Raw genomic sequence first — 21,568 nt, forward strand, 5'->3', positions numbered from 1 at the left:
GATTTATTAATAATTTCCATAAAAGGCCAGTGAGTGACATCAACATAAGTCATTGCTCCAGCTCGAGGCATGATATGGCCCATTACTTCCAACTCCGAGAGGATCTGCTAACATGAAATTGGCAGGGATTGTAAGTTAAATTAAGGTTGGACTAGTACACGTTTCCCGTGATCTGGTGATGCCACAACACAGAGCTGCTGCCCTGACTATCAGGAAAATACAGAGGGGAGGCCTCCACCTCAGCTCTCTCTGCAGTCGGGGTTCCTAGTGGGTTCCTGGGAAAGCGGCAGCCCCTCTGCCTGGAGGCAAGCAGCCTCTTTCAGCTGGGACATAATGGAGTTGACACCTGTGACCAGAGATGCTAAACTTGGCCTTGAGAAGGAAGAGAAGCCCAGTAAGCAGAGCAGTTGAGAATAGAAAATGGCCCTGGTGCCATGCAGTCCAAAGGGCACAGGCCAAGAGTGGAGATCAAGGCCTCACATACCATGGAGCCGGCCCCCACAAGGCAGCCAGTGATTGGGAACTGAGAGCCCAAACCACCTCCATCTGGAAGCCTGGACCTGACAAAGAACCTGGGAAGCAGAAGCCTATAGCAAAAATAGAGTTGCTTCACTGTGCAAGTTTCTATCACTGACTGCAGCTGAAGAAATCATAAATAAGCAGCTGATCAACCAGCACATTGTTCTCTCATCCCTGAGCCTTTTCACATTTTATTTCCTCTCCTTAGAAAAATATTTCCCTGAGGTCTCCCTGTAGACAGATCCTTCCTCTGGCCGGCCCTCCCTAACTATTCATGACGGCGTCAGTTATCCCTCCTGCTTGCCTGGGTGGCACCGGCACCTTCCCCCAGTGGGCAGGATTTATCATTCTGCATTCTAATTGCTTGTTTACTCAGATAACATCCCCCATTGAAGCATGAGAAGGATACAGAACATGTTATTGCTGACACATCCCTTGGACTTAACAGTGTCCTGGGGCACATAGGAAGCACCTGATAAGTGTTTGTTAGACAGGTGGCCGGTCGGATGGATGCATGGATGGATGGAAGGAGGGAGGGAAGGATGGGATGGGATGGGGTAGAAGGAAGGAGGGAGGGAGGGATGGGATGGGATGGGGTAGGAAAAATGTGCATGGCAGAAGTAAATATGATACACAAGTGTGAGAGTGAGAGAGAGAGAGTCTGTTACTGAAGATAGTTGACACAAGAGTTTAAAAGCAGCAAAATGCAGCAGTTCCTGGCTAAAACTTTGCGAATTATTTAATTAACTCTATGTCACTGTAGGAAGGCAACATAGTATCACAGTTAAGAGCACATGCATCGGAAGCAAACAGTGTCCTGGCTTTGGGCACCAGCTCGGCCTCTTATGAGCTGTCTCATCTTGAGCACATTAGTTAACCTGTCTAGACCAGTTTCCTATGAAACTGGGAGACTATCAGCTCATGAGGCAGTTCTAAGGAATGATCATTCTAAATACACTGGCTGGCAGAAGGTATGCCCCAAACAATAGCTACCATGAATCACTATAAGATCTACATGGTGTGAGCCACCTGTCTAGCAGCCCCTGTTGAGGTCACAAAATGGTTCAGGTCAGAGGCTGCCACCACTGATGGATTAATCATCATCTGTCACCTCCACCACCCTGGACACCCCCGCATGCCCATGCCTGCAGACAACGAACGCTAACATCGGAATGACCGTTCACGTCTGCAGACAAGGAATGGTAACATCGGAATGACCGTTCACGCCTGAAGACAACGAATGTTAACATCGGAATGACCATTCAGAGTTGTTGGTTTGTCGATCGGTTCCCATTTGGCTTCACAAAACCAGAGCAGACCACGGCTGAAGTCAGTATGTGGATTTACTAAGCCACTTGTCACGTGCAGCAGCTCATCTACCTGAACTTTAGGAGATCCGGTATCCAGAGGAATAGGCTGTGCTAGCCCCCTGATCCATGCCCCTGCCCAGGACCATGCCAAGACAAGTGACCCTTAGTGGCCCAGGGGATGGGAGGTGCAGTGGATCCCAACCTCTAAACATGTGATTTGTTCCAAAACCCGGGACACCCAAAGAAGACTTTCATGGACATCCTTCAGCCAACACTCACCCCAGCCTGACAGGGCTTCCGAAGGGGAAAAACTCCCTGAACCACTTACTGCCTTCTGTGTTTACTCTACAAACACTTACCGAGCATCGATTGTATACCAAAAAGGGAATAGGACCACTTTGAAGCGAGCAGTTAAAGAGATCACAGTCGAGCGATGGGTACAGACAAGTCAACACGACAGTGTGTGCAAGCATTGTTACGGAGTCACCTCTGTGGCCAAACTCGGGGTGGGAGGCGGTTCACCTCATGTCTAATGAGCTTCTGTCAAGCAAGCAGAGGCTCCAGGAAATCACACTGATGTAGGAACTACCTGTGAGCATCTGCCACTCCCTCCTCTACCCCCAAAGGTAAATTTTGCTTCTCCCAATCCAGGACACCTCCCACACAGAGCCCCTCTGACAGCGGCCTTTCTGAGGAAGCTGATGCCCAGGCCCAGGCTCCCATCTCTGCTGTGCTCAGCTTGGCTGGGCCCCAAAGCTGGATTCACCCACCAGGGACTGTCCCATGCTGCTGCACGAACCAGGCTGGACGGAGCGTGTCTGGGTTACCCATCTAATGCCAGGCCCCTGCTGCCCAGCCTTCCCAGCCCATGGCCCTTCCCCAGGCCACCCCCTCACCAGATGGGCAGATCACAGGTGAGCCTGCCCTGCAAAAGCTCAGGAACTGGTTTGGAGAGATTTGCCAAAGAATGAAAACCACACAAAGTATTAGGTGCTAAATGGCATGGAGCCCTGTAAAAGCCATCCAAATTCAGGGTGATTGTGGGGAGAAGGACTTTACCATCTGTGTCGTTGCTGCCATCAATGTCACCAGTGCTAAGGTGGTGGAGGCACTGCCCTAGGACTTATGTGGGATCGTCTCATTTAACTTCATAACAAACTATGAAATAGGAATCATGGCCATTTTACAGTGTGGAAACTGAGACACAGAGTGGTTAAGTGACTTGCCTAAGGTCACATGGCCAGTACCTGTAGAACCAGAACCCAAATCCATGCAGAATGGCTCCCAGGCTTGCATTCTGCACCACTGCTCTGAATTTCAGAAAGGACCACCACAGTGTGCTTGGATGAGTGAAAAACTCAACTTTTCCCAGCCCAGGCTGACAGCTCCCTGCTCCCCACTGACCCAGGGTCACTTCCCAGCCCCACCTCCCTCCAGTGGACCAGGAGGAGTCCAGACTGAACCTCCTTCAGGGGGATTCTCTCCTTCCAGCAAGGTCAAGATCATTGCCACCCCAAAAGCCTAGTTCAACTCATAAGATCCTCGACTTCAGTGATGGGCAAAACTCCTTGTCTCCATGGAGCCCTTTGCTTAAAACATCACAGGAAGCATACAAAAGCAACACAGAGAGCTGGAGATGCTCCCGCTGAAGAGGGGAAGGAGTTGTGAAAAGAAAGGTTTTCAGCTCAATTGTCTGGCCTCTCTCTCTTCCCCAAGGTCCACAAACCTAGGACCCCAAGGAAGGCAGATGAAAACCCAGGTCTGGTCTATCTCATCTTGGCAGAGGAAAAAAACTGAGGTATAGAACAGAAAAGCACTTGTCCAAGCTCAGCATGTTCATGGTGAAGCCAGGCCAGGACTCCTCACTCTCCAGGCGTGCATGTTCCTTCCCTGACACTTGCTATCCCTCAAACATAAGTCTGGCTTGAAAGATTCACAAGAGGCTGGGGCAAAAGCATGGCCAAAGGAAGTGAAAATAGGTACTCAAACAAAAAACAGAGGCACACACGCGCACAGTAGCATCACTCACAGTAGCCAAGTGGTGGACCTACCCCAAGTATCTGCAGATGGATGAAGAAACGAAATGTGTCACAGACAAACAATGGCACGTTATTCAGCCATAGAAAGGAATGGGGTTCTGATGCCAGCTACCACATGGATGAACACTGAAAACATGATGCTAAGCAGAAGAGGCCAGGTACGGAAGGCCCTGTATTGCACGGTGCCATTTATATGAAACATCTAGAATAGGCAAATCCATAGAGACAGCATGGAGATTAGTGGCTGCCAAGGGTTGGGGGAAGAGGGTGATGGGGAGTGATGGCTAATGGGTGTTGGGTTTCCTTCTGGGGTGATGAAAATGTCTGGAGCTAGATGGTTGCACCACCTCGTGAATGTACTAATGGCCACTGATGGTAAATTGTATGTTATGTGTCTTTTACCACAATAAAAATAAAAAGATGAAGGAGGCATCGACATCCAACCAGATGTGGCACTGGGGTGAAGGAGATGCCAGCCGTCCCACCCATGCAGACAGCCCCTGAGCCTGAAAGACCATGCGTGTGTACCCGGCGGCCTCCCAGTGCCCTGGCTCCCTTAGCTTCTTCCTTCTCCCAGATCCTAAATACCACATTGATGCTGAGAAGAATGACTTGACTGTCAAGATGAAGAAATTCACTGCAGGCTCCAAAGCAAAGACTGTCCAGCTTCCAGATTTTAAATGTTTAGTTTGTCCTTTGGACGTTCAAGCAGAAAAACTGCCACCAAGTTACAGTGTCTGTGTGCTGCAGGGGCTTGGGTGAACAAACTGGCAGGGTCCCAGACAGGCCCCTCTATATCTGTTCGGCAGATACAGTTGGGTGCCTGCAGACCAGGGAGACTGGTGGGCCCTTTCCCAAGGCCCCAAACAAGACACATCAGGAAGGGAGGCCTGGGCAGGACTGGGGGCTGTAATGCTCCACCTGGCGTCACTGCCTGGTCACACACCATGCTGCCATGCCTCCATCTCCACCACTTAGAGGCAACGGTCACCCACCATCCAGTCCCCAAGTTGATGGGTTTTGATAGAGGACTGCAAAGCCCATGTCAGGAGCCAGCCAGCTGGGAGCCAGCAGGGCTAGAGGGTAATAGCAGAGGCTGCCCCACAGGGGCTGGCAGGTGAGCATGCATTACTGTGCCGACCTGGTTCCTGCCCTTCACGCCTAGGCGCCCATGCACAAGCTCTGCCCACATAACCTGTCAGGTCCTGTTCATCGCCCAGCCCCTCCCAGGGGAGTCCCCCTTGCTGTCTCCCTCCACAGTGCACTGCAGCTTCTGGAACTTTCTTAGCAGTGGCTATGCTGCTCGGGCTTTCTCTTGCTAGGTCTATGTGGGTGGTGGTTCTTCCTTCCTGGTTTTTCAGTCTTCAGGGAGGTCTGCGTCTCAGTCTGTCTGTCACTGTAGAGCCCCACACAGCTCCTGTGTCCGAAGATGACTGCTGACACAGCAGAGTTGAAGGAGAGATTGTGAAGTTCTCTTCTAAAGGATGTCACCCCAGGAGCCCACGCCTGAGGCTCCCATGCACAAAGGTCCAGTTGCCATCAAGGCTCAGGCCCTACGTGAGAGGTCACACAGCACTGTTCCTCTAAGTGCCCCTCATTCAGGAGGCAGCTCATGGCCAATCTGAGTGCCAGAGCTGCACCATCCATGGAAATAGAACCTGAGCCACAACACAAGGCACATGTGTCATTTTAAAATTTCTAGAAGCAACACCTAATGCATGCAGGGCTTAAATCCTAGAGATGGGTTGATGGGTGCAGCAGGCCGCCATGGCACATGTATGCCTACATAACAAACCTGCACATTCTGCACATGTGTCCCAGAACTTAAAATATAAAAATATTTTTAAAATTTCTAGAAGCTACATTTTAAAAGGTAGAAGAAATTTTAATAATATTTTATACTTTAACCCAATATATCCAAGAGAGTATGATTTTACCAATTTTTTAAAAAGTAGTCACGAACTATCTCATACTCTTTTCCCTACTAAGTCCCTGTGTGTTTCCCATGGACAGTCAGCCCCTCTAGCTGGGCTCAACCAGGTCTCAGGTGCTCGATGCTGCATGTGGCCACCATACTGGATGGCCAGCTCTAGATGCAGACATCACAGGAATGCGCAAACACATATACCTTCTGGAGCCAACGACGGCCATCCCGCTGCGCCCTCTGCGTCCCCAGCGACTGACTTTGAGCCCCACGTGTGAAGGAAGCTGTCCATAGCACATGCTTCAAGGAGAGTAGGGCTCCCTGTCCCCTGGGTCCACCTCTGAGGTGATGAGCCGTGTCCTCTCTGGTGTGTGGTGAGGCTCCCATCTGTGCAGGGAGGGCCACACAATTCTCAGAGGGGCTGGATTCACCTCAACTTCTCAGCCCCGGCTCTCTCTGCTGCCCCCTCTCCCTCCCCAGAAGGAGCTATGCATTGCAGAATGTGTTTGTCTCAACCTCACAGAAGAGTGCAGCCCAGAGAGATCAGCCTCGCCTCCCAGGACGTCCCTGGAGCAGCCCTTAGGAAAAGCCAAGTGCCCCACAGTCTCTCAGACAGTCCATCCTCCACCTGTCTTCAAGATATAGGCTCAGTGTCAGGGAGGGAGAAAGGTCTTTGGTGCTCACTGTAACAAATTAAACAAACAACAACAAATGTATATATGTGTATATGTATATTTATATATATGTATTTATATAAATATCTCCTGAGTTCAACTAATAAAAATATCTCTATAGTTTATACAATCTCAGATATATTTTGTACATAGAAATGTGGATTTTCAACCAAAGTATAATTTCTTAAAGTTTGGTTTTTATGAGAGTTCTGCACAAAGGTTTTATCTATAAGGGACCAAAGCTGAGGCGGAAAACAGGGGAAAAAAAAAAAAGCCAAGGCTCCCCTAGCAGCTGGCCCCAGCATCTGCTAGAGCCACAAAATGCAATTATATTACTCCCAAACGAGAAGTAAAAATATCTTGTTTCCAATCCTCTTGGTTTTAAGACTCATACTTAATGTCCTCTGGGTATTTCAATGGTGCCAGATCTCTGTGTTATGTACTTTATTAGGGATGTGTGAATGTCATATTAATGACTTCTAACCAACATGTTTACGGTGAAGGCAAGTTTTCCCAGAATCCACCACTCGCTGCACTTGACAAAAAATAATTGGCCTTAATTTAAATAAATAAATAACCAGGCCCTGCCCTCTCCCAGTGGCGTCTTCCCCACTGGCTTTCTCCAGGGCAGCCGTGCATGAAGGTGGAGGGTCCTCCCCCAGGATAAATAGTCCAACCCAGGCCCAACAGGGCAGGGCTCCCATCTGAACATTCCTGTCCCTGTCCACTGATGTACTTCCCAAGCACCCAACCCTGCACAGGATGTCCTGGACCCCCACCCACAAGTCTAAAGCAATACCCCCAATCTTGCTTTCAAAAGGACCAGCTCTTGCCATCAACAGCTAGCACACAGAATGATGGGGTTTTTTTATTATTTGCGTGGAATGCAACATAGCTGTACTCTGACAATTTATGAGAGCGGCAGTGGTTAAGACTGTAAGGATCCAAGGGTGTCTGGAGGACTGTCTACAAAATGGTAACTAACAATTCAGAATAAATTCCTAACAGCCTGGTCTTCTGAAATGAAGCATGGCCCCACTGACTGTCTCTTATTTAAACATAGTAAAGCATTCTTATGACTATCAAATTACCAATCAGTGAAGAAACAATGAGCCACCATAGAAACATCCACAGCCAGAGTCAGTAAAGGAGCAATTCACCCGGTCTTTCATTCATTTATCTACTCATTGGTTCAATCATTCGATGAATTATTGAGCACCTACAATATGCCAGGCAGTATGCAAGGCCCTAACAATACAAAGACACATGAGTAATGGCCCTGAGAAATACAGCTGGGCAGACAGATAGGGGCGCAGGATCCAGGGTTATCACGTTCAAGTACCAAACAGACAAAGAGTGCCAAATTAGCAGCATGGACAATGTGTCCATACTGAGAAGACAAGGAAGGGTTGTGTCAAGTAGCTAACATTTCAACTGGGTCTTGATGAGTGAATAGGAGGTTGCCCAGCAGACAAGTGGCCAAGGTATCAGGGAAGGGAAAGAGCATAAGTGAAAGCAGGAAAATGGGAGTAGCAAATGTGTTCAGGGAAATCTGAGTAATATAAAGTAATGAGAGTCCACAGGACAAGGAGAAGAAAGGCAGAACTCAAAGCCAGGTGGAGGGGGAGGCACCAAACTGTGGAGGAATTCAATGCCAGGCAATGGAGTTTTATCCCCAAGAACCAGGGGAAGGTTTTTAAGCAGATGGGAGACACACAAAGAGCTGTGCTATCTATCTATCTATCTATCTATCTATCTATCTATCTATCTATCTATCTATTTCGAGATGCAGTCTTGCTCTGTCACCTGGGTTGGAGGGCAGTGGCGCAATATTGGCTCACTGCAATCTCTGCCTCCCGGGTTCAAGAGACTCTCCTGCTTCAGCCTCCTGAGTAGCTGGGATTACAGGTGCCTACCACAATGTCCAGCTAATTTTTGTATTTTTAGTAGAGATGGGGTTTCACCATGTTTGTCAGGCTGGTCTTAAACTCCTGACCTCAAGTGATCCACCCACCTCAGCCTCCCAAAGTGCTGGGGTTACAGGCATGAGCCACCACAGTTGGCTAGCTGTGCTTTTTGGAAACATCACTCTGGTGGTGGTGGCCTGGCAGAGAAGAGGCCGCTGATTGGAGACCATGATTACAGCCCAGGATAGAGGCAATAGGATTCTGCACTAAGGCCGTGGGAGTGGGGAAAACGGAACAAAGCTGAATGTTTTCAAAAGCAAAGTAAATGGGGCTTGAAAACCAATTGGCTGGGTAAATGAGGGACAGTGAGGCAGTGAGGATATCTCAGAAGCAAAGGTCACAAACTGGCAGCCCAGGGACGGACTCCACCCAGAGATGTGCCTGCTTGGTCCACACAGTCTTCTTCCCATTTGGCTTATCTGCCAACGTTTAAAGATTGAGGGTCAGGGATTTCCAGCTTCTCCTTGAAAATAAAGTCAAGCAACCCCAGGCCTGCATGCTACACAGCATCCACTGCTTGGATGGGCTGGGAGCTCAGAGGACCGCCACCTCGACCCACTGGCTTTCTTCACTGTCATGGCTGGCTTGGATTTGTGGGCCCTTGACCTTGGGGCTCCTACTCTGATATTTATGGCATTGGAAACTGGGTGCATTGTAAGACCATGAACCAATATAGGAAACCCAGAAAGAAACAGATTTTAGAACAGTACAATGTTAACCAGAACACTCATTGCCCCTTAATTCAGTGACATGTGCTGATAAAGTCAGACCCAAGATTGCCCCAATTTCTATTTTGATATTGTTCCAGTCATTAATTTATTATTATCTCTGAGTTCCAATTTCACCTTTCTTTATCCTTCTTTGTGATACTGAAGCTGGACCTTGTACACATGTCTCCTTTGCTGGCATAGCAGAATGCTAAGCTTCGTCCATAGACAGCAATGACGTGAACCCACAAGATGACAGTGGCAATGACACATCCCTTGCAGACTCTAACCATCATCATCATTATTATAATCATCACTATTATTCAGAGTAGAGTCCAGTGGCCATGAAGATGAGCTCCAGCTGCACCCTCAGGACACAGTCCCTCCACTGGCAGACCAGCTCTGTTCTAACTGACGTCCTCAAGTGACAATGAGCCACTTCTACAGACTACTTCTGGCCCAGGCCCTTTGGCAGGCAGCGTGTTCCTTTGCTAGCCATGCACTCTTTGAAGAGGTCTGAATTTCAGCCAATGTCAGGGAGAATCTACTAGTCTTTATTTGTTGTCTACTTTTCCTCAGCCTAGAGATAGCAGCTGCTGCTTTACCCCTGATATTTTGGAAACACTTAGAATTCTCTTTTATCTCCATTAGTAATCAACCACCCTTCTACTAGCTAGAGAGTCTTTATATATTAAATTTTCTGTTCAAACAACCAAACATGGCTTCTGTCTCCTGATAGGAGCCTGACTGATATAAGAATAATCCACCAACCCGGCCAACACAGTGAAACCCCGTCTTATTAAAAATACAAAAATTAGCCTGGCATGGTGGTGGGCACCTGTAATCCCAGCTACTTGGGAGGCTGAGGCAGGAGAATCGCTTGAACTCAGGAGGTGGAGGTTGCAGTGAGCTGAGATCATGCCACTGCACTCCAGCCTGGGTGACAAAGGCGAGACTTCGTCTCAAAAAAAATAAATAAGGCCGGGCGCGGTGGCTCAAGCCTGTAATCCCAGCACTTTGGGAGGCCGAGGCGGGCAGATCACGAGGTCAGGAGATCGAGACCATCCTGGCTAACACAGTGAAACCCCGTCTCTACTAAAAAATACAAAAAATTAGCCGGGTGAGGTGGTGGGCGCCTGTAGTCCCAGCTACTCGGGAGGCTGAGGCAGAAGAATGGCGTAAACCCGGGAGGCGGAGCTTGCAGTGAGCCGAGATCCGGCCACTGCACTCCAGCCTGGGCAACAGAGCGAGACTCCGTCTCAAAATAAATAAATAAATAAATAAATAAATAAATAAAATAAAATAAAATAAATAAAAATACAAAAATTAGCCAGGCATGGTGGCGGGCGCCTGTAATCCCAGCTACTTGGGAGGCTGAGGCAGGAGAATCACTTGAACCTGGGAGGCAGAGGTTGCAGTGAGCCAAGATCATGCCACTGCACCCTAGCCTGGGTGACAAGGGTGAGATTTTGTCACAAAAAAAAATTTTTTTTAATAAATAAAAATACAAAAATTAGCCAGGTGTGGTAGTGGGTGCCTATAATCCCAGCTACTCGGGAGGCTGAGGCAGAAGAATGGCGTAAACCGGGAGGCGGAGCTTGCAGTGAGCTGAGATCCGGCCACTGCACTCCAGCCTGGGCAACAGAGCGAGACTCCGTCTCAAAATAAATAAATAAATAAATAAATAAATAAATAAATAAATAATAAATAAATAAATAAAATAAAATAAATAAAATAAATAAAAATACAAAAATAGCCAGGCATGGTGGCGGGTGCCTGTAATCCAGCTACTTGGGAGGCTGAGGCAGGAGAATCACTTGAACCTGGGAGGCAGAGGTTGCAGTGAGCCAAGATCATGCCACTGCACCCTAGCCTGGGTGACAAGGGTGAGATTTTGTCACAAAAAAAAATTTTTTTTAATAAATAAAAATACAAAAATTAGCCAGGTGTGGTAGTGGGTGCCTGTAATCCCAGCTACTCGGGAGGCTGAGGCAGAAGAATGGTGTAAACCCGGGAGGCGGAGCTTGCAGTGAGCTGAGATCCGGCCACTGCACTCCAGCTGGGCAACAGAGCGAGACTCCGTCTCAAAATAAATAAATAAAAAATACAAAAATTAGCCAGGCATGGTGGCGGGTGCCTGTAATCCCAGCTACTTGGGAGGCTGAGGCAGGAGAATCACTTGAACCTGGGAGGCAGAGGTTGCAGTGAGCCAAGATCATGCCACTGCACCCTAGCCTGGGTGACAAGGGTGAGATTTTGTCACAAAAAAAAATTTTTTTTAATAAATAAAAATACAAAAATTAGCCAGGTGTGGTAGTGGGTGCCTGTAATCCCAGCTACTCGGGAGGCTGAGGCAGAAGAATGGTGTAAACCCGGGAGGCGGAGCTTGCAGTGAGCTGAGATCCGGCCACTGCACTCCAGCCTGGGCAACAGAGCGAGACTCCGTCTCAAAATAAAATAAATAATAATAATAAATAAATAAATAAATAAATAAATAAATAAATAAATAAAATAAAATAAATAAAAATACAAAAATTAGCCAGGCATGGTGGGGGTGCCTGTAATCCCAGCTACTTGGGAGGCTGAGGCAGGAGAATCACTTGAACCTGGGAGGCAGAGGTTGCAGTGAGCCAAGATCATGCCACTGCACCCTAGCCTGGGTGACAAGGGTGAGATTTTGTCACAAAAAAAAATTTTTTTTAATAAATAAAAATACAAAAATTAGCCAGGTGTGGTAGTGGGTGCCTGTAATCCCAGCTACTCGGGAGGCTGAGGCAGAAGAATGGTGTAAACCCGGGAGGCGGAGCTTGCAGTGAGCTGAGATCCGGCCACTGCACTCCAGCCTGGGCAACAGAGCGAGACTCCGTCTCAAAATAAATAAATAAATAAATAAATAAATAAAATAAAATAAAATAAATAAAAATACAAAAATTAGCCAGGCATGGTGGCGGGCGCCTGTAATCCCAGCTACTTGGGAGGCTGAGGCAGGAGAATTGCTTGAACCTGGGAGGCAGAGGTGGCAGTGAGCCAAGATTGTGCTGTTGCACTCCAACCTGGGTGGCAGAGCAAAACTCTGTCCCAAATAATAATAATAATAAATCCACAGTGCTGAAGACGTTTACAATCTCACTGATGTGTGATCCTAGAAAACACACTAAAAAGTAGAGGAAGAATAAAAAAAAAAAAAAAAATACCTGAAAGAGAAGCAGCATGTATCTCGGAGGAAATACCAAACTGCCCCAGTGAGGCCTTTACAGCAAGTTTCCTAGATGCCAGCCAGATCATAGTTTGAAAGGCACTGGAGGAATATATGTCCTACCTTTTAGTTTGTGAGAAGACCTGAATCTACCTATTTTGAGAGATTAAAAAACATTTCTTTTAGAATAGGAAAAGTTACTCCGTCTCCCTTTGGTTGTATGATTTGGGGGAAGTCACGTGATAGTTTGTGCCTCAGTTTCCTCTAACGTGTGCCATGAATCTACACCTATTACTTCATTTACTACAATTGTGTTATCCCATATGTCAGGGGTTAAAACCTATTTTTAATCAGCATCATGGAGGTATAATTTACATACAATAAAATGTACCCCATTTTAAATGTATAGTCCAGTAGATGCTGACAAATAAATATATTATGTATCTATCACCATATTCAAGATGTAAAACATTTCCAGGATCATGTAAGGATAACTCACTCTATACAGAATTCTATACTGACAGACTGTTGCCCCTTTCGGCACTCAAGAGATCCCATTCCATTGTCTTCTAGCTTGCATGACTTCTAATGAGAAGTCTGCAAGAATTATTATCTTTGTCCTCTTTAATTCGTCTTTTTCCCCTCTTCTAGCTGAGTTTAAGATTTTTCCTTGCTGGGCACAGTGGCTCATGCTTGTAATCCCAGCACTTTGGGAGGCTGAGGTGGGAGGATCGCTTGAGGTCAGGAGTTTGAGACCAACCTGGCCAACATGGCAAAACCCATTTCTACTTAAAAAAAAAAAAAATTAGCCAGGTGTGATGGTCTGTGCCTGTAATTCCAGCTACTTGGGAGGCTAAGGCACAAGAATCGCTTCAACCTGTGAGGTAGAGGTTGCAGTGAGCCAAGATTGTACCACTGCACTCCAGCCTGGATGCCAGAGTGAGATCCTGTCTTAAAAAAAAAAAAAAAAAAAAATTCTTTATCACTAATTTGAAGAAATCTGATTATACTGTGTGTGCCATTCTGTGGTTTCTTTGTATTTACCTTGCTTGGGATGTGTTGAGCTTCTCAGATCAGTGAGTTTATAGCTTTTGGCACGTTTGGAAAGCTGTCAGCAATTATATCTTTAAATAAAGAGCGTTAGGCTTTACTCTGGCAGGCATGTAAGTTACTTGTGGATCAGCCTGCCCCTCTCAAGGCTTATTTTTAATCTGTGTAAAGGTGGGTCTACAGCACCACCCAATACTGAATGTCCCAAATATTCAAGGACAGTTCCCCAATAGGGCTGGTCAGAATGCAAATACTGTAGAGTCCTGTATGAGCTCTGTGAATTTTATAATCCCTATGTGCATTTTGTCCAGTTTTGTGGAGTTTCAATTCACACATCAATGGTTTCGTATTCAACAGAACATTCCAGAGCAGCCATAAAAGTTTCTAGAGCACTTTCTCTGCTAGGCCTTCTCCTGTATGATATTCTGCCCTGCAAATTCTAGACATATCAACCTCTCCAAACTCTGGTATCTGTCTCCTCAGCTCAATGAGATCACTGTACTCTTCTTGGAATACCTCCCTGAAGATATGGTCTTGAAATGCCTCTATGCAGAAATACAAAGTGATTGTATGGTTTACAGTCTTTTTTTTTTTTTTTTTTTTGAGATGCAGTCTTGCTCTGTTGCCCAGGCTGGAGTGCAGTGGGGCGATCTCGGTTCACTGCAAGCTCCACCTCCCAGGTTCATGCCATTCTCTTGCCTCAGCCTCCCAAGTAGCTGGGACTACAGGCACGCACCACCATACCTGGCTAATTTTTTTTTGTACTTTTAGTAGAGACGGGGTTTCACCGTGTTAGCCAGGATGGTCTCAATCTCCTGACCTCATGATCCGCCCGCCTTGGCCTCCCAAAGTGCTGGGATTACAGGCATGAGCCACTGCGCCCGGCCAGTTTATAGTCTTCTCTTAGCAACCACAGTCCTACTCTGACTATCATTTAATAGCTGAAAATATTTATTTCACAGGTTTTATCCAGTTTTATAATTGTTTGTAACAAGGGGATGAATCTAGTCCAAGTTATTCCATCACAGTCAGTGTCAAAAGTCTCATCATAAATTTTTAGACTTTTATCTTATTCTTTGAGAGGTCAGCAATCTTTCCAGGAAGGACATAGCCCGCCTAAAGAAACAGGGTTAAAACTTCGAGGGTGCCATTTTTATCTGAGATAGGCTATCATAAGCCTGTGGGGATACAGACTTTCTCAAATATCAGAAAGTGAGAGGGAGAGAGAGTGCTTGAAGACGACTCAATACTGATTCTGCCTTCTTTAACACCAACCCCTCTTCACCTCTACCCCCAGATGAAGATGTAGGCTTGCTGATCCAAAGGTTCAGTTCAAGAATCAGAAGAGCCTAAAAGAGCACAGATTGTTGTTATAAGTCCTTCCAGAACAGTGATATAAACCTGAATATAAAACAGAAGTAGTGTTGCAAGAATTTGGCTTCTTCTTCAACCTTGGCAGGATTCTATGTGCATAGAAAGTGTCACTGACAGCCACACACTGCCAGCTCCCATTAAGAACTAAGGACGAGGGATGAGCTATGCAAAAATATGCTGCATCCACTTGGTCTCTGTGTAGCCACGTCCCTTTGAGATAAATTCTGAATCCACGGCTAAATAAATCAGGAATTTATATCAAAGAGAGTGTGTGTGTATGTGCGCGCTCTTCCCACCCACAAATAACCCCACCCACAATGCTGAAAAGCTCCACTGACACCTCTGCTTCAGAACATTAACCAATACAGCCCTTTGGAAGTGGGTTGTAAGTCATTCAAAGAAGTCAGAAAAGGCTTTGACGGTAGCAGACAACAGCTCTGGTGCCTACAGGAACAGAGCAGAAGTGGGCATTTTGCCTCTTTCCAGGCCCTTCCAGCCTCCAAGTACAGCAGAGCCACCTAACTCCGAGCAACCAGGTTTCCTTGCAGAACAGCACCAGTGCTCATCCTAACCCTTCCCCCAACACAAATCCAATAAAACTAATAAAAACAGAAGCGGGCCATCTTAAAATTAACACATCCAAGATACAAGCAGAAACCATTGATCAAAACCTCCTATCTTCCCTCACAGCCGACAGCTCCAGAGAAGCCCTAACACCCCATAATGGAATCCCATTATCTACAAAAGAAACTCGTTCCAGAGGAGAGTCACAAACAAAGAGAGAATCAAAGGAGGCTGGCAAAGGGGGAGATTCCACCACTCCCCTCTGCTCCAATAGAAGGGGTACAACCCTCAAGCAGAGAGAGCCATGAGAACCGTGGCAAGGGGGAGGCACTTTCCACAAGTTACAAAACTGAGAATGAAATGAAGGCAGAGTCCAGTGGGGAAGGAGGGTGTGAGAGAGCCTGCTTCTTTCCATCTGTGCAAAAGCAAAACAGAAGCTTCTTTCACATAGGGAAAAAATAGGGTCCAAAAAAAGAAAAAAAAAAAAAAGAAAGAAAGAAAACCTTTCCTTAAATTCCAGAACTGCCTGCATTTGGCAAACACAGGGATTTCAGCCAAAGTAGGGAGCAAGTAAGATTCATTAGTAAATGCCTCAAATCCTTAATTCACACTTCAAACAAACAAGTTAATTGTGTAGCTAACAGAGTGTGACTTGATTACAGGCCACTGGTGGCCATTAATAGATGAAAGGTGTCTGGATTTCAATAGTGTTTGAATTTCATAACCCAACTTCATAAGCTGAGTTCCGATTAGTCACCACCTCTATTTGCTAACACCTGTGATCGTGAATCCCACATGACAAACAAGCACCCCAGCTTTGAGCTTTTGGAATTGGAGAGTAAACAAGAGGAGACTTCATGAATTTCACAGAGGTAATTGTTCTACCCTGCTTTGAAGAGGAGTCGAGTTCGGCCTCAGAAGACCTTAACATACACATGAACACAGCCCTGCTGGCTGACACATGACTCAGAAGGCCCACTGCTATGTTGCCTCTGCAAGGATCCCTTGGGAAAGCAGAATGGGACTGGGCTCCAACACTCATATATTATTAATCAATCACGCCAGCACCCCATGCCCAAAGACATGAGCCTGGGTCCATGTGAAGACTTCGTTCAAACTAAAAATGGTGGATGTGTCAAAAAAACTGGCCACTGATAAGTCTATATCAGTCTTCCCTTTGACCAGATGGGTCCTATCCTTAGAACCTCAGATTTTATTAGAAAGAAAAGAAAAGAGATCTTATTCCTCTTCTCTTGCTCCCTGATGTTATCAAGCAGTAAGATGAAAGATAAGGAGCACAAAAGCTCATATGGTGTCACCTGAAGAGCAGCATGGGCTGCAGGGAAAAAACACAATCAAATATATCTTCCTGAAAATCTTGTGATGCAGTGATGCACATAATGTCAAAGCTATAAAAAGGGAGCTTGCTTTTCAAAGGGTTACAACAGAGCAATAGCAAGAGGAGGAGGACTAAATTTTTTTCTAGTCATGCAAAAAAGAAAGAGCTTCCAATAAAGGGAGGCCCTTCTTGTCCAACGTGATGATAGTCTACAAAGTCAGTCCCAGCAGATCTGCAGCCAAAGACACTCCCCGGAGAGGAACCCTAATGCAATATCCTTATCCTCATCTTTAAAGTTCCACTAATTCCCTGGAGATCTGGGTCAAGCATTAAAGGGAATATAAGCCATGGTGAAAACCTAGGTCTTCTCTCCAAGAAGCTTATGATCTAGGAAGACCAGAAACCTAAGTTAGGGTCTAAAATCACTGAGATTGGGCCGGGCATGGTGGCTCACACCCATGATCCCAGCACTTTGGGAGGCCAAGGCGGGTGGATCACCTGAGGTCAAGAGCTCAAGACCAGCCTGGCCAACATGGCAAAACCCCATCTCTACTAAAAATACAAAAATTAGCTGGGTGTGGTAGCGGGCAGCTGTAATCCCAACTACTAGGGAGGCTGAGGCACAAGAATCACTTGAACCCGGGAGGTGGAGGTTTCAGTGAGCCGAGAGAGCACCACTGCACTCCAGCCTGGGCGACAGAGAAAGACTCCATTAAAAAAAAAAAAAAATCACTGAGATGGAAAGTGCGCCATGGGAAGTCAAAGAAGAGCCACGTCAACACAGGCTGGAGAAGTCGGAATAAGGAACCAAAATGTGACAGCAGGGAAAGGAGAGCATAGGGCAGGGAGGGGCGCGGTGGGCTGCTGTCCTTGGTCCTGAACCAACACTGTGCTCCAGGGCAGCAATTTGACTGCTGCAATTTATCGTAACCAGTGAGTCCTGAAACCAATTTAAGGTGGAAATTGATATTGTTTTAATCAAATGGAATAGACTGGAGTGGAAAGTATCAGAGTGCACCATAGGTAACATTGTGTCCTGAAACTTATGTTCAGATATTATAATCGTAAATGAATATACATATATGTGTTATGGGTTATAACACGAAACACTTTTCTGGCAACTTGTTAAGGACATAGTTTTGGCAAATCATTGCTGTAGGGCAGTTTTCTCTTTCCACCTTTGGCCACTGAAGACTTCTGACCACTTTTTGCAGGAATTATGACCAAAGTTTTGACCAAGAGGCAGTGGTAGGAGAGAACACAAGATGTAAATCAAGAGAAACAAATAAATAGAGAATGAGAACCATTAAGAGATTGTGAGGGCACAGCTGAGAATAGGTTGTTGTTGTTTTCACTTAACAGTTACCAAAATTGTTGGGATATTTTTCCTGAAAAGTTGAAGTAGGAGGCACGTCTCCAGCTCTACTTCCAGTTCCACGTGGGGTTTCAAGAAGAACATGACTGCATGCCAGCTCACCAGAGCCCTCACATGGGAGGCAACGCTGTCTGCTAAAGGGTGTCTGTCCCTTCATCCTTGGTCCTCACACCCAACGAAGGGCTTTAATGCATGTTCAAGGCTTTAACTGTAAACTGGGACTAATGATCGTTCCTATGTGAGAAGGTGGTGATGAGGATTAAATGAGCTAATTTACATAAAATACTTAAAATAGGGCCTGGAACCCAGTGAATGCTACAAAAGGGTTAACTATTCCTACCGTTTCACTTGGATATAAGTTGAGATGGAAAACATAAAGATTCCATGGCACATAGCCATTAAAAACATTAATGAAGAATTTAATGCTTACACTAACAACGTCGAGGAGAAAAAGCAAGATACAACACTATATAACAGTATTATCTCAAATATGCTTTTAAAGAGTTCATAAAAGCATTGGAAGAAAATTCACTAAAATGTTAACAGCAGTTGGATTTGGGTAGGAGGCCTTAGATACATTTCTTTTCTGCATATTTTCTTCTATTTTCCTATTTTTCTACTATTAGTATGTGTTTTTATAATTAGGAAATCCTATACTTCAAAGACAGTAACTCAAAGTCAAAATGGCTTTAATCTTGAAATGTGCCATTTTGCAAGACAGGCAATAAAACGGAATACAGGAACGAGGAAACCAGCGTGCTTCATTTGCACAGCCATACAGATAAGCCACCACTTAGCAGGAGTGTGGGATTTCTGACTTTCTGATCTTCCTGTCATTTCACAACTGCCAAAACTGGGGAATTTACCCAAACTTTTGAATGACTTCCAACCCCAGGAGGGTAGAGTAACAGAGATTACCTTCAAACACCCAGGACACAGAAACACCAGGGCAGATCCTCCTGCCCACTCCTCAATCAGACAGGCTGTAGTTAGTACCAGCAAAGCTTGTACGCCCTTACTGTGTGTTGAGCGCTGAGTTTCCAATAACATCTCATTGAATCTTCTCAGTAATGCTATGATAGAGATGTTGTCTTTGTCCCCATTTTACAGATCAGGAAACAGAATTTTAAGAGTTAAGAAATGTTACTATTCCATCCTTATACTCCCCTTCAAAGCAAACTTCCTTTGCAGAGTGTTTATATCGGCTGCCTCCAAGTTCTCTCTTTCCATTCTCTCCCAGCCCATTCCTATCAGATTTTTACCTCCACTATTCCATCAAGACAACTGTTGTCAAGGTCATCAATGATTTCCACATTGCCAAAGTCCACGGCAAATTCTTAATCTTAATTTCGCTTGCCCTACCAGCATCTTTTGATAACCCTCTCTCCTCATTGAAATGTCATCTTCACTTAGCCTCTAACAAGCCCACTCTCTCTTGACCTTCTGCTTTCTCTGGCTGTTGCTTCTCAGTTTCCTTTGCTGGTTCTTCCTCATTCCCCTGTCCTCCAAACATCAGATTGCCCCAAATCTCCCCTGTGCCTTGTTCACCATCTCCACTCCCTCCTCAGTCATCTCACCCAGACTCAGAGCTTTAAACAACATCTCTGTACTGACTACCCCAAAATTTACATTTTCAGCCTAAACTTCTCCCCCTAAACTCCAGGCTCCTATATCCAGCTGCCAATTAAACAATTCCATCCAAATATCTTCTAGGATCTTAAACTTTACACACTTCACACACGAACCCTTGATTCCCACCACCACACCCATACTCACACCCCTTCTCTTTCTGTAGCTTCCCCCATCTCAGCAGATGACAACACCACCCTGACAGCAGCTCTGGCCAGACATCTGAGACTCATCCTTGTCTCCTTTACTTCGGAAACATTAGAAGCAAATCTGTTCACTCTACCTTCAAAATATGGCCCAAATCCAACACTCCTCCCATCTTAATTGCTGCCGCCTTGGTTTAAGCTACCAGCACCTCCTCCCATCTAGATGACTGCATCTGCCTTTTGGATCTCCCTGCCTACACTCTTGCTCCTTCACACTAGTCAGGGGGACCCTTTAAATAAGCCCCCATCTCACCCAAAGTCAAAGCCAAGGTCCTCCCAATGACTTATCTGTCCTGCATGACCTGGCCTCATGACTCCTCTGATCTACTCCTTCCACCCAGCCACACAATCTCCTCGCTACTCCCTGAACAGACAGCAGGCTCCTGCCCCAGGGCCTCTGTACCTGCATCCCTTGTGCCTAGAAGAAACTCTTCCCTCAGAATCCTACTTGGCTCACTCCCTCACTTCCTCTGGGTCACAGCTCAAAGGCTCCCTTCTGGGTAAGGCCTCTCTAACCACCCTATGAAATAGCAACATCCCCTGACACACTGCCTGGCCCTCCACCCCACCTTCTTTTCCCTCCACAGTCGATAGTCCTGCCTGACGTGCTGCAGCGTACTCTGCATTTTGCTATACTATTTGTTGAAAGCCTTTCTCTAGTCCTCACTGGAATGCAGAGATTTTTCTCTATTTTGATTACTGCTATATCTCCAATCCCTACAACAGCACCCAGATTTCATAAATATTGAATGAAGAAATGAATGAATGGATAAATGAATGAATGAGTAAGTAAACCTATTCAAGGTCGCACAATAAATTCTGGTGCCAGGTTTCAGATTTGGGACGTGTGCCTCGGGAGCCCACACACCTCGCATCCATACTCCCCTGCCTCTGGCTGCCAAGGCATGTTGCCTGACAACCTCGAAAGTCAGAAATAGTCAACCAGCACACAGTCAGGGAGGAAGATGGTATAAGCCTCCATGTGGCTAATGGAGCCAAGTATCTGAAGTAAGAAGTTTGAATTGGAAAACTGAGGACATATGGTCATAACAGTAAAACCACATGTCCATTCAGCTCAGCTGGGACAGGTCAGCATTGCGAGTGGTCATAGGGCTGATTTCCATGTAGACCTGGGTACCCACAAAGCACAGAACAAGGATTTGCCCTTGATACCAAGAAGGCTCAGGAGATGCAATACAGAAAAGCCAGCACGAGTCCATCTTCACCACTGGGGAAATCACCCAAAGCCCTGATCCTACCAGCAGAGCCAACAGCCTCTGCCTCATCCCTCAAAGACAGCTTGGACAAACACTTCTATCCTCTTTGCTCATTTGGATAATGGTCCCCCAGGCATGAGGGCATGGGTATTTGCAGCACATTATGGCCCAAATCCTTTGTTTTAATTGGTCCCAGGCAATTCCACTTTTAGAGCCTCCTTCCCTTACTTGGTTTAAAGAGTCAATCTCTGAATGATCCAATAGGAGCCCAGAGAGTAGATAAGATAGTGAGACTAATCTATAACATTTGTGTTTAATGGTTAGATATTAATTGGCTTTTTTTAAAGTGTGTAAATCGGTCCATTTTTAGTCTTTCTAATCTGTTCGTTCTCATTAATGAAGGAGCAATACTCATCAACAGCTCTGCACTACACATCACCTTGTAAAACTATAGTCCGTTTATTTTTAAAAAATAGAA

General features: G+C 45.9%; 1 protein-coding gene across 13 annotated transcripts in view; it reads right to left on the bottom strand.

Annotated features, from left to right (window-relative positions):
- The window catches only part of CAMTA1 (calmodulin binding transcription activator 1), a 975,525-nt gene that overhangs the window by 660,337 nt on the left and 293,620 nt on the right, over window positions 1–21,568 (bottom strand). The gene's annotated exons all lie outside the window — the stretch shown is intronic.

Source organism: Trachypithecus francoisi, unplaced genomic scaffold (assembly GCF_009764315.1).
Source record: "Trachypithecus francoisi isolate TF-2019V2 unplaced genomic scaffold, Tfra_2.0 Lachesis_group12, whole genome shotgun sequence".
In the NCBI taxonomy this organism is placed as follows: domain Eukaryota; kingdom Metazoa; phylum Chordata; class Mammalia; order Primates; family Cercopithecidae; genus Trachypithecus; species Trachypithecus francoisi.